This window comes from Piliocolobus tephrosceles, chromosome 12 (assembly GCF_002776525.5).
Source record: "Piliocolobus tephrosceles isolate RC106 chromosome 12, ASM277652v3, whole genome shotgun sequence".
Lineage (NCBI taxonomy): Eukaryota > Metazoa > Chordata > Mammalia > Primates > Cercopithecidae > Piliocolobus > Piliocolobus tephrosceles.
In genome coordinates this window covers 44,411,794-44,424,341 of record NC_045445.1, presented here as the reverse complement: position 1 = coordinate 44,424,341, position 12,548 = coordinate 44,411,794, and positions in this window count along the sequence as shown.

Below are 12,548 nucleotides of genomic sequence, written 5' to 3'. Positions count from 1 at the left end.
GTGGCTGGGGGCGCCGATCGCAGGGCCTCCTTATTCCCTCACTCCTGCCCCTCCTTCCCTTCCCCACCACGCCCCCTCCGGCCCGAGGCCGCCTGTTCCCAGGCTCTGGCTGTCTCGCTGCTCCAGGGAAAGGGGACAGCTGGTGGGGGGAGGAGAAGGGGACAAGAGTGGGGGCGAGGCTGAGAGACGGGCGGAGGGGGCGGGGGCTCGGAATGCGCGAGGCCCTGGGCAGCAGAGGCTGGCAGGGCAGCTTGCTGGGGCCAAGCCTGGACCCTGGGCTGCGGAAGAGAATTCCTTCCAAGTTCTGGCCACCTGCCCTGCAGGCCAGGCTTTGGCCCAGATACAGCATTTGGCCCCCTAAGGCAGCTCTGCCTTGGGGCGCTCAAGGGAGAGGGCAGACGCCTTTCCGCGGCAGAGACCCCTTGTCCACATTTTATGGAAGTTACTCCCGTATAGGAGGACTCAGGCCTATCTTTTTAGTCCTCATTTCTTTCGTTTTCCCCCCTGCCCCGCTTCTCACCCCCCTCCCACCTTGTCGGAGGAGAGCATCTCATTCAGAAGATGCTCAGGCTGAATTTGGTGACTGAGTGCTCAGGCACCTGCTAGAAGACCAAGGCAGAGTAGAATTCTCTGGTTATCCAAAATGGTTTCTGGTGATATAAGTGATATAACAGCCTTCTTGGAAGCACCCCTGCTCTGATGTTCTATGACACTTTTTGAAAAGTCCACACATCTGAGCACATGAATGTCCTATTCATAATGGGACCCTGTTTCCCATTATGAAATAAGCCATCTTCCCAGAAGTGAAACCAAGTTCTTCCAGTAAGAGTAGCATGCACATTAAAAAAGACCCTTTGAATACACTCTGTAGATGTCTCGGGATCTGAAAAGTGCCAGTTCTAGAGAATATGCTCACCCTACTCCCAGTTAGGCCAGCACACAGCTATGTGCCTCTCTAGACTTGGTAACAGGTCTAGGCCCTAATGGCTTATAGGGCAGCCATTTTTTTCTCAAAGGCTATCTTTTTTTAGGGGAAAACAAGGCACCAAGACAAAGATGAGGCCAGATATGTTAAATTGGAAACAGACTGAGCTTCACAAAGGAAAAGGGTTGGTTTGTAAATGGTGGGGTAGAAAAAATGAGGTAGTGCTGGCTAGGTCTGGTTGTCCATAGTTGCCAAATGAGAGCAGAAAGAAAGAAAAGTATATGACCTTATGCACACCTTGAAAATAATGCTGCCTGTTCAAGACCATTCAGTCCAGGGACCATTCCATCTATAGGTGCCATGGGTTAAAAAAGGAAGGTTTTCCGATGCCTCTTCCCCAACCGTTCTTCAGCCCGCCATCCACCCAGGGGCTGTAGCCTTCTGTGTGTTCAGGTGAGGCTGGCATCAAACTGTATCCAGGGTCTCAAAAAGAGCCTTGCTTCATAGCCTCTAAACAGGCCTCAGAGACATTCCACGTGACCCTGGCACTGGCTCCCTTCTAATCACCTTGCCTTAATATTCTCATCTCAGAGGGGCCCAGGAAAGAATTGTTAAAGCAATTTGGCAGGATGAATGCCAGAGAACACAGCTAGAGAATTTTCAAAGCAGTACTAACCTAGTGATATGACTGTTGAGCTAAAAAGACTTCTCTTATCTGTTAAGAGTCCCCAACCTCCCAGGCTGCTGGACCCTGGCCTGTTAGGAACCAGCCGCACAGAAAGAGGTGAGCAGAGGGCAAGTGAGCATTATCGCCTGAGCTCCACCTCCTGTCAGATCAGCGGTGGCATTAGAGTCTCAGAGGAGCTCAAACCGTATTGTGAACTGCGCATGCCACGGATCTAGGTTGCATGCTCTTTATGAGAATCTAATGCCTGATGATCTGAAGTGAAACAGTTTCATCCCGAAACTATCTGCCCCTCCCCAATGTCCATGGAAAAAATTGTCTTCCACAAAATAAGTCTCTGGTGCCAGAAATGTTGGGTCTGCTGTGTTAAAACATACCTAGAAATATCTAGGGATTTTTTTTTTTTTAGAGGAAAGGAGGAAGAAGCCCCTTTACTGTAACATAATTAATCATTTAAACTTGTTTTCTAATTTAAATAGCCTTATGAGCTAATAAGATTCTCATTTTCCAAAAGGAAACTGAGGTTCAGACTGGTTAAGTAGCAGGACTGGAATTATAAAGTTTGACCTTCTTCTTCTCAGTCCTAACACATTACTTGTGTCACGTGGGTGGTATTCAAGTGCTACCTCCATTTTCCCACCTCTCCCTCCTCTTGAACCTTCTAGAGTCCAGTGCTTTCTGCCAAGACTGCTTTCCATAAGTCACTTCACCAGTGACCTCCCAGTCAAATTCAGGGGTCTCTGCTCCCTTTGCATCTTTGACCTCGAGGATGAATTTGAAACCATCAACCACCCACTCCTTCCTGCAACTGTCCTACCCTTGGCTCTTGTGGCATTGCATTCTCAGGTTTCTCTTCTTATCTCTCTGACCCATCATTCTCTGTCTCCTTTACTCGTTCCTCTTCTTTCCTTCTCCATTTTCTATTGGAATCCCCAAAGACTCAGTCCTCAGCTATTCTCTCTCAACACCCATTTCCTTGAAGAGTGTCTCTTTACATGGTTTCACCTACCACTTGGCATATATTTAGCCAAATTTTAATCTCTAGCTCTGATTCTTGGTAGCATGTCTCAGATCCCTCTGCTCCTTCCTTTCTCGTTTTATTGCCACAAGCTTAATCCATGTCCTCATTACCTCAGGTCAAATATGCAAACAGAGAATCCTGGCTTACAGCCCAATCTATCATGTTATGGCTAGAATAATTCTGCAACACCACTTCCATCAATTCAGCCCTATGTTCAGAAACCCCGGAGTTGTTACTCATTGATTCTTTAATAGAGTTTAGTCTTCTGTGGTGGAACTTAAGTCCTCACCACCAATAGACACCGTCTTCTCCCCTTTAAATTTGAAAAACAGCATCTTCCTGGAGCTCCTCTGCAATACTCTGTGCATTTTGCCTTCCTCAAAATTTGCTGACTGAAAGAAGCCTTGCTCTATCCCCGTTTACGCTTTCAGATTCTTCACAATGCACCCTTCTGAGCTTTACTTTGCAGCATTCAATGCAGAAATCTTGGAAAACACACAAAAAAAAAAACATGAAAAATTTTGGAAATCTTGGAAAACGCAAAAAAGCACAAGAAAAATTTTGGAAATCTTGGAAAACACAAAAAAGCGACAAGAAAAAAGAACAAAAAAATTACCAATAGTACATACTCATGACAGATCTCTGTCTCTCTCTCTCTCTCGTGTTTCATGGCCTTAACAACATACTGCAAATTTTTCCATGGCATTTACTATTTCTCCATAGCGTTATTTTATTGTCTACACAGTACTCCAGACTATGGATCCGCCATAATTTCTTTAACTTTGCCATTTATTGTAATATTTATGTTATTTTCAGGTTTTGATATTAAAATAATGTTTTAATAAACACAATGCTACTTCTAGTTTTATTGAAAGACATCATTACCAGAGAGAAATCAACCTACTAATTTATAGAAGAATGGCATGGGGAGGGATAGATGTGTAGAAGCGGGTGGAAACAGAAATGGAGAATAGTCATAAAATTTAAAAAGGCCCAACACTCCGAAAAAAAAACAACAGGTGTGGGGCGGAGGGGATTCTGGCTTTCTTTTCACACTAGGGGCTTTTGGGCATCTTTTAAATCTCAGTTCCAGGCCAGCCTAGAATGGCTGAGATGCCAACCCCTTTCCCTACCACACTTAATGAAACTGCAAATCCAACAGATGGGCACTGGTTCTCATTCCTCACCACCCCTCCACCCTCACTTTCCATGAGCCCCATACCTGTCAAATAATCATCCATTTATCCATCACCTGGAACTCATTTCCAAAATGGTAATCAAGGGTGTTGACAAAGGGAAGTAATTTACAATCATGTATTTAGACTTTCAAAGAGTCTCAGGAAAGATTCTCTTCCACGCCAAGGTTGCTTTAAAAGTACAATTGAGGCGCCATGGATAGGAAATGCTTTCCCCATTCCTTGAGACTGTGAGTGCTTCCTGCCAAAAGTGCAGCTCTATGGAAGTTGGTTGAATTGAACTGAGTTGAGTTTGGCTAGTTGCCAAAGGACAGACACAGATGGTAAGCACTGTCGGGATCCAGAAGGCTGGCAAAGCCACAGTGGGCTCTAAAGGAGAGAAAGAAAGAAGGCTTCATGAGGCACCAACTAAAGACTGAGAAATAATCATTCGTTCATTCATTCATTCATTCAACAAATATTTATTGCATGTTACTTTGTGTGAAGCACTGTGCTGGGTCCTAGAGACACATCGGTGAGCAAGTCACATCGGTGAACAGTCTGTGCCTTTATAACTCTCACAGACACTTCTTTGTGAACTGGGGACAAATAGGGAGTGCCAAGATGTGGAGCTGGGTAAGTAGTGGGCAGGACGACCAGCCAGAATTCTGGTTTGGAGAGAACTGAGACTCTGGGCCCAATCTCTGAGCACTGGAGTCCAAAGCCTTGTTTGGCAAAAGGAAGACTCCAGGTGGTCTGAGCTCACTGTCCCAGGCTATGTTGCAAGCTTCTCTACCTCCTCCTAGCAGCACCATCTTGAGGATATGGTTTGCCATAAGCCACCACAGTAGGTCTGTTCTCAAAAGACTGATGACAATATAAATTAGACGGTTCCTGAATCCAACTGGGGCTTCTCAGTTGTTCTGTGGGAATATACATAGCATTTCAGACTAACTGGGGTTTGATAAAGATCACAATAATTGTAGGTTGGAATGGGCCTCAGGAGCTTCAAATGCCTTACTTAGAGACTACTTGGAGATCTTCATGGGCTTGTGCTGATATCCCCCTCTATTCAGGCCACATACTGAAGCATCAAATTTGGTCTCTGATTTCATTTATCAAGTGTCTAGCATATGCCAGGCATATTACATACATTATACTAATTAACCTTATAACAACCTTATGAGGTGGGCAGGTATGGATTCAACAGCAGTATATCTTCAATGCTGATCAATCAGAATAGACTAACAAACCATCAGAATAGATGTTGACTGTGAACAACCAGTATGGCCTTACAGAGCCACAACATCATTGGGCAAAGAAGTAGGACAGAGGCACAGACTAAATGGCTTCCCATTTCCCAGGGGATCAAACCAAGATCGCATCTCCTTAGGCTTTGGGGCTGTCCTGGTCATTCTGAACCTCTCTTTATGGATGCCCCCACCTGCTCCCGCTGCTCATTGCAGGTACCTGAAAAGCTCCCTTGCCTGCCAACCCCCCTAAAGCAATGGCATCTATTGCACTTGCCCCTTTCTCCCGGTAAATTCCTAAAGATGTCACTCCTTGGCTCAAAATTCTTGAATGGGTCCACTAGACTTCCAAATGATCACCTTAGTGTGACCTTCAAGACTCTCTGTGCTCTGGCTTGAAGACGCTGTCCAACCCTACTTACAGCACTAATTACCCAAAATGTCTTCAATGCCACACACCTTCTCAACTAGATGAAATCTCACTCTCCTTAGCAATCTCATAGCGTAAAATAATAGTGATGGATGGGCTCATCAGATGGCCCCTACAGACCTCTTGAGGGCAGGTGCTGTGTTCTTCCTCTTTGTATCCCTCACCATGGCTGGCACAGTGCCTGGCACATAGTATGTGCTCAGGAAATATTTACCTAGGTCTGAGGTCTGCCTTCCTGCAATGAAACTTTCCAGCTTTGAAAAAGATTCACTCTGGGGGGAATGTGAAACATTGAAGTTACATTTTTCCAAAAAAAATATTGTGTAAAATTTCAAACATATAGCGACATTGACAGAATTATACAGAGGATATCTGGTAACCATCTAGACTCTACCACTAATATTTTCCTATACTGGCTTTATTCATCTCTCACCTACCCATTCCTCCCTCCATCTATTTGTCTATTCATTATCTTTTTTTTTTTGAAGTTGCAGACATCAGTATGCACTTCACTCCTAAGCACTTTCTCCATACCTATCATTAACTATAGTCCAATATTTGTTTATTATTCTTTTTTCCTTTTGAGGTAAAATATACATACAATGAGATATATAAATATTAATTGCATGTTTTCTGAGTTTTGGCAAATGTAACCCCTACTAAGATATAGACTACTACTCAAGAACATTTCCTCTTGTCCTTTCATAGGCAATCCTCTCCCTTCACCCCCAGAGGCAGCCACTGTTTTTTTTTTTTTTCCACCATTGATTAGTTTAGCCTGTTATAGAAGCTCATATATATGGAATCATAAGGCATGAACTTTTTTGAATAAGACTGCCTTTACTCAGCTTAATGTTTTTGAGGATCATGCTAATACATGATACATAATGATACATAATTCATATATATGATACATAAATCATGATACATGCTGTTGCAAGTATCAGTAGTTTGTTCCTTTTTATTAGTGAGTGATACTCCACTGTGTGACCATACCACAGTTTTTGTTTATCCATTCTCCTACTGATGAACACTTGGTCTGTTTCCAGCTTCTGGCTATTAAAAATAAAGCTGCTACAAATGTTCTCATACAAGTCCTTTTGTGGATATATGTTTTCCTTTTTCTTGGGTAAATACCTAGGTGTGGAAATGCTGGGTCAAGGGAAAGATGTACTTTAGTTTTATAAGAAATTGCCAGACATTTTACCAAAGTGGCTTGTATCATTTTAGACTCCCACCAACAGTGTAAGAGGATTCCAATTGTTTATGGTTACTTGTGCAGCTCTCTGCTTCAATTGCATCCTTAGCCTTGCAGTGCACCCATGAAATGCATTTATCATTGTACTTATAAAAGGGCCAAGCCTGACTGTGGCTTAGTACTTAAAACTTCCCCCAATTTTGATGACTCCTAAATGAACACCCAAGCTCTAGGAAATTACTACATTGTGAGGGTAAGCTCTACGTGATAATAGCTTTTACTGAAAGTGACAAACACTGTGTTGAACACTTTACATACATTATCTCACCTAATCCTTAACAACAACCAACCCTCTGAGGTAGGTAAAACAGCATTCCTATTATACAGATGAGGAAATTAAGTTGCAGAGAGGTTAAGTAACTTGTCCAAAGTCGATTAACTCATAGGTGGTCAAGCTGAGAGTTGAACCAGAGTCAGTTATCTTCTTTATTGTCTACGGTCCTTTGTATAGAAACTATCAGGGAAAATAAAACATTTCAGGGTTGGAAGTCTCATCTAACCGTCTTATTGTAAAGGTGGAGCTACTGAGGTCCAGAGAGGAGAAGGGACTGGCCTGAAGTCTCTCATTAGTTAATGGCAGAGCCATCAGAAGCCAAGTCTGCTGACTGCTTCACAGCCAGGAAACCTTTTCACTCCACTGCACAGCCTCCTCCAATGCTTTTGGCAATTCAGATTTTATTTCCAGCTTTGTAATGGTGACAAGGGTGCAAAACCCACTTTGAGATCTTTAAAATAAGTACATGAATCTAAAAGGGTGGAGTGAAATAAGGTCAACCTTGCCTTTTGGGCCAAAACATAAAGTCATAAATAAAATTGTCAAACTCATGTCAATTCCTGCCTAAACATTATCTTGAAAATGTTTCTCTTACCCACTCAGGCTTCTCTGGAAAATAAAATAAAATAAAATAAAAAAATGTGGATATTAGGAGTATTCTTGGGAAAGGAATGGGAAAGGAAAAGGTCCAAGGGTACTTTTCTTTTGGACTCCCACAGCACCATCTGGTGGAGGCCTGGAGTTTTCATTTCTCCTCATTCAGAATGTTTTTCTTTTCTTTTCTTTTAATTCATACGTGTTTATTTATTTTTAGGGTTTTTTTTTAAATATATACTTTAAGTTCTGGGGTACATGTGCACAACGTGAAGGTTTGTTACATAGGTATACATGTGCCATGTTGGTTTGCTGCACCCATCAACTCGTCATTTACATTAGGTATTTCTCCTAATGCTATCCCTCCCCCAGGCCCCCACCCCCGACAGGCCCCAGTGTGTGATGTTCCCCTTCCTGTGTCCATGTGCTCTCATTGTTCAACTCCCACTTATGAGTGACAACATGTGGTGTTTGGTTTTCTGTCCTTGCGATAGTTTGCTGAGAATGATGGTTTCCAGCTTCATCCGTGTCCCTGCAAAGGACATGAACTCATCCTTGTTTATGGCTGCATAGTATTCCATGGTGTATATGTGCCACATTTTCTTTATCCAGTCTATTATTGATGGACATTTGGGTTGGTTCCAAGACTCTGCTATTGTGAATAGTGCTGCAGAATGTTTTTCTACTCAAATGTTTCTGTGTCAGGCCCTGTGTTATTTGCTGGGATCCAGATGAGACTTGGTAATTTGGTTACTGATGTGATGTTGCTAACATTCCAGGGGGTGGGAGAAAGGCAGACGCTACCCGGACTATTACAACAAGGTGTGGAAAAGGCGCTGTTAGAAGTTAATAGAGCATAGTGCTTAAGAACAGCAGCTCCAGCCTCAAACAAACCTGCCTTTTTACATTTTGGCTTGGCCGCCTACCAGCTGTGTTACCTTAAGCAAAGTCATTCATCTTATCTTTGCTCCAGTTTCCTCAACTGTAAAATGGAGATAATAACCATGCTTACCGTAGGATTTTGTGGCAAGGATTGAGTAAGATAATTCATGTAAAGTACTAAACATAATGCCTGGAATATATGAAATGCTCAATAATGTTGGCTGTGGTTATTTCATTAACATTAAACGTATGGTGCAGTGGGAACCAGAGAGGAGCATTTAACTCAACCTCAGAGAGCTCAGGGCACATTTCCCTAAGCATGTGACAACTGACATAAGTTTTGAGTAGGAAATAGCCACTAGGTTCCTTTCTCCGTGTGCAAAACAATGCCTGTAACATTGGTAGGGAATAAACAATAGGGTTTACTCCTCTAATCTCACATTGTGAGGGATGACAGCACAGTGTTCCTTTGCCTCTGGGGTACCAGAGGTTGCAGTGAGGGCTTCTAAGCTGGAAGATGGTATGGGAACATTTAGGAATTATTGGAATTAGGCCCCAGACCACGTTAGAAATAGTTTCCATAGTGAACACACAGAGTTTGTCTTGAAATTAGATGCTAAGAGAAACATGGTTGTGTCAACTACCATCTGTTTGTTCTAATTTCTACTTTGCTCTTCGGCAGTGATGTTCAGTGGCTCTTTATTCATCCAGCATTATGTTACATAGGCATGATGGGGCCTGATAATTTCCCATTGCCTCCAAATTGTACCTGGCATACACTACAAACATATCTGACTCTATTCCTATTGCTCATCACCCTTGCAAACCCTTATCCCTTCCAGGTTATCCGAATTTTACTCATTCTTCAAGGCCTAGACTTCCTCATTCATTCATTCATGAAATATTTTATGCGCATGTACTATGAGCTAGGCACAGTGGCAGGCACTAGATATATAACAGCATATGAGACAGACACAGTTTCTACTTTGACAGAGCCTGTGTAACTTGGACTACAGACAGGAAAACAAATCACTGAGACCATGTGTTACCAAAGCTCTCCAAGAAGAGGGATACATCTGAAATAGTGCTTTCTAGCAGTTTTTACCACATAGCACACATAGATAACATATATTGGCTTCCTGGGATAAATGGATAAAAAAGCAACCTGCCAGGGAGCTCTGGCCACCCCAAAGGCAGAAGGCATCAATATCTTAGGTGCATGAGGAATCTCTTGGAGATCTCTGGTGTAGAACTTCAAGCTGTAACCCGTGAAATTCCTATTGCTTTCACCCCATGTAGTCCATGAAGACTGATGGGGCCTTCAAGGACTACATGGGGTGAAAGAAACAGGAATTTCATGATGCAGTGGGCAGAGAGGATGCTGCTTTGAGTGAATGCATGCTCCTTGTTATTATCTGGAATTTGCTAAAAGTCACTCTCGCCTCTTCAGTAGTAGGCTCAGACTGGAGGCCGTCTCAGGCAACTGAATCCTTAAAGACTGTTTGTCTTTTCCAAATTCCTACATATGTAGACTCTTCAGCTCACAGTTCAGCTTCTCTCTCACCCCCATGGTCTGACATCATGTGCTAATAGCACAAGAACTTTTTTGTCTCTTCTTAACACCTAGTAATACTACACAAGAAGGGCCCGAAGCATTTAAGTGCCACGTTTTAAGATGAAGGAAATCTAAGAGTATTGGAACTTCACAGGGCTTTAAAACAAAAATGGCTTTGCTACCTAAGAAAAGTCCAGTGCTCAATCTGTCTTTAAAACTTGACAAAGAGAAACTCCCAAAGTTTTAAGAGAGAGAATGAAGTCAACAGCTCAAGCTAACATATTTGTACAACCTTACTTCTGGAAACAGAATGCTGAGTCCCTGCAGCTCCAGGCCAATTGGTTTTGGAGTTTGTCTTCTCTGAGCAAAACCAAAGGCCAACCAAGATAGCCCACAACCCCAGGAGATGGGATACAGAGAGCTATTGTTTATACCATAAGCAAAAAGGAAGAGTTCACAAGCAAAGAGAGCCTGGGGGCCTCTTGCAGAGAAAACAAAGACTCCTGCTGAAATGTAACAGAAGATTCCATATCCTTTCCTTCACTTGGACTCCCTGAGAAAGGTTAATTCTGTCACCACCATGAATCTTGATGGGTAATGAAATGTAGAACTGCGTGAGAAATGATGCCACCCAGAGGAAGGCTGGGGAGCACACTTGAGCAATTTCAGCTTGTCTTTCTATATTTCTCCCTCAGTCAGTATCTAGGCAGGAGGGCTTCCTAATTTTTCTCTCTGGCCTTGTCCCTCACCTACTCTTGGAGAGCCACATTGCCACTTTCCTATGTTGATACCTGCTATTCAACATCCAAAACTGAATGTGGGGCATGGAGTGCCCTATAGTAAGGAATGTCGAAGATACAGCTAAGGTGAGAAAGTCATTTGTAAGAAGAGCAGTTGGCCATAAAGACATGTCTGTAATTTATATGTATGTATATCTATATCTAATTTGAAGCTGCTTATAACTTCATGGGCTAGCAAACAGCCAGGTGCAAAAATAAATACCTGACCTCAAAAGAATTATTTTCCAATTTCTACTGCAAAAGTCACTCTAGAGAGACATATGCATGGGTGAATTTTCAGCATACTCTCTCTTTTCCTTTTTCCCTTTGTTTTTGTTTGATTTATTTATTATAACCTCAAGGCAAAAATATGAATTGGGAAACTCGATGTTTAGCACTCCCAAGTGTCCCTCCACCACCACTAGAGCCCATTTTTAATTTGTGATACCCTTAGAAGTGTCTTCCAAGAAATGTTCTGATTCTATATCTCATCCTCTCAGAATCTCTCATTCTTTTTAAGTGCTAAAGGAAATAGCTAGCTAACTTGTTGATATGGTTAGGCTTTGTGTCCCCACCCAAATCTCATCTTGAATTGTAATCCCCATAATCCTCATAATCCTCACATTTCAAGGGAGAGACCAGGTGGAGGTAATTGAATCATGGGTGGTTTCTCCCATTCTGTTCTCTCACAAGATCTTATGGTTTTATAAGGGGCTCTTCCCCCTTCGCTCAGCACTTCTTCTTCCTAATGCCTTGTGAAGAAGGTACCTTGCTTCCCCTTCACCTTCCAACCTGATTGTCAGTTTCCTGAGGCCTCCCCAGCCATGGTGAATTGTGAGTCAATTAAATCTCTTTCCTTTATAAATGACCCAGTCTCAGGTAGTTCTTTATAATGTATGAAAACAGACTAATACACCTGCCAAAGTGAAAGAAAAATTGATCCTACCTGTTTGGACGAACGGAGGCAGGATGGTGCACTTCCGGGTTCTTCACCACCAACTCTTCCCATGTGTGCGAGAATGCAGCTGACGCCCGGGAAGGTGCAGATTAATCAGGCATGCACCAGGTGATGTCAATCCGAGGAGACCAAGATTTAACTGGTGGCACCTGCGGAGCGGCCCCCCTCCCCCGACATGCCCGTGCCCCGCCTATTGCCCTTCCACTCCTAGAAAAGTCGCTCCCAGCAGATGCGCTGGGGGTGGGCTTTCTCAGCCCCCACTCTTGTCGGGACTGTATTAGAAACTCCACCCCCCCCCCCCCCCCCCGGCCCCCCCCGCCACATGCGCAAAGAATAAATTTGCAGTTTTGCTTTTAGCCTTGCCTACTCGCTGGTTCTTTTGTGCCCACTCTGGTGGTCTTGGAAAAACAAATCACTACCAAGAAGGAAGAGTTAGAAGAGCCAACAGTTAACTAGGAGCCTCCTTCCTTGGTTAACCGTGAAGACTGTCGCCTCCTCTGTGAATTATTTTGTTATTTAATCCTAAAGATAAATGCTAATAAAGGAATTGAAATATCTAGCAGTATGGCCTCCATTGGCCAGTGAGGGAGGATGAGGTATCGAAATTGTTTTTCTGTTTTGTTGTAGTTTTTAACCTTCCCATGTGATTCCTAAGTGCAGCCAGGGTGAAGAACCACTGAGAGAGATGAGCTTAACATACTGGAGAACATACTGGACTAAAGATCACAATGAATTTATTATATCAACAACTTAAAACTCTTC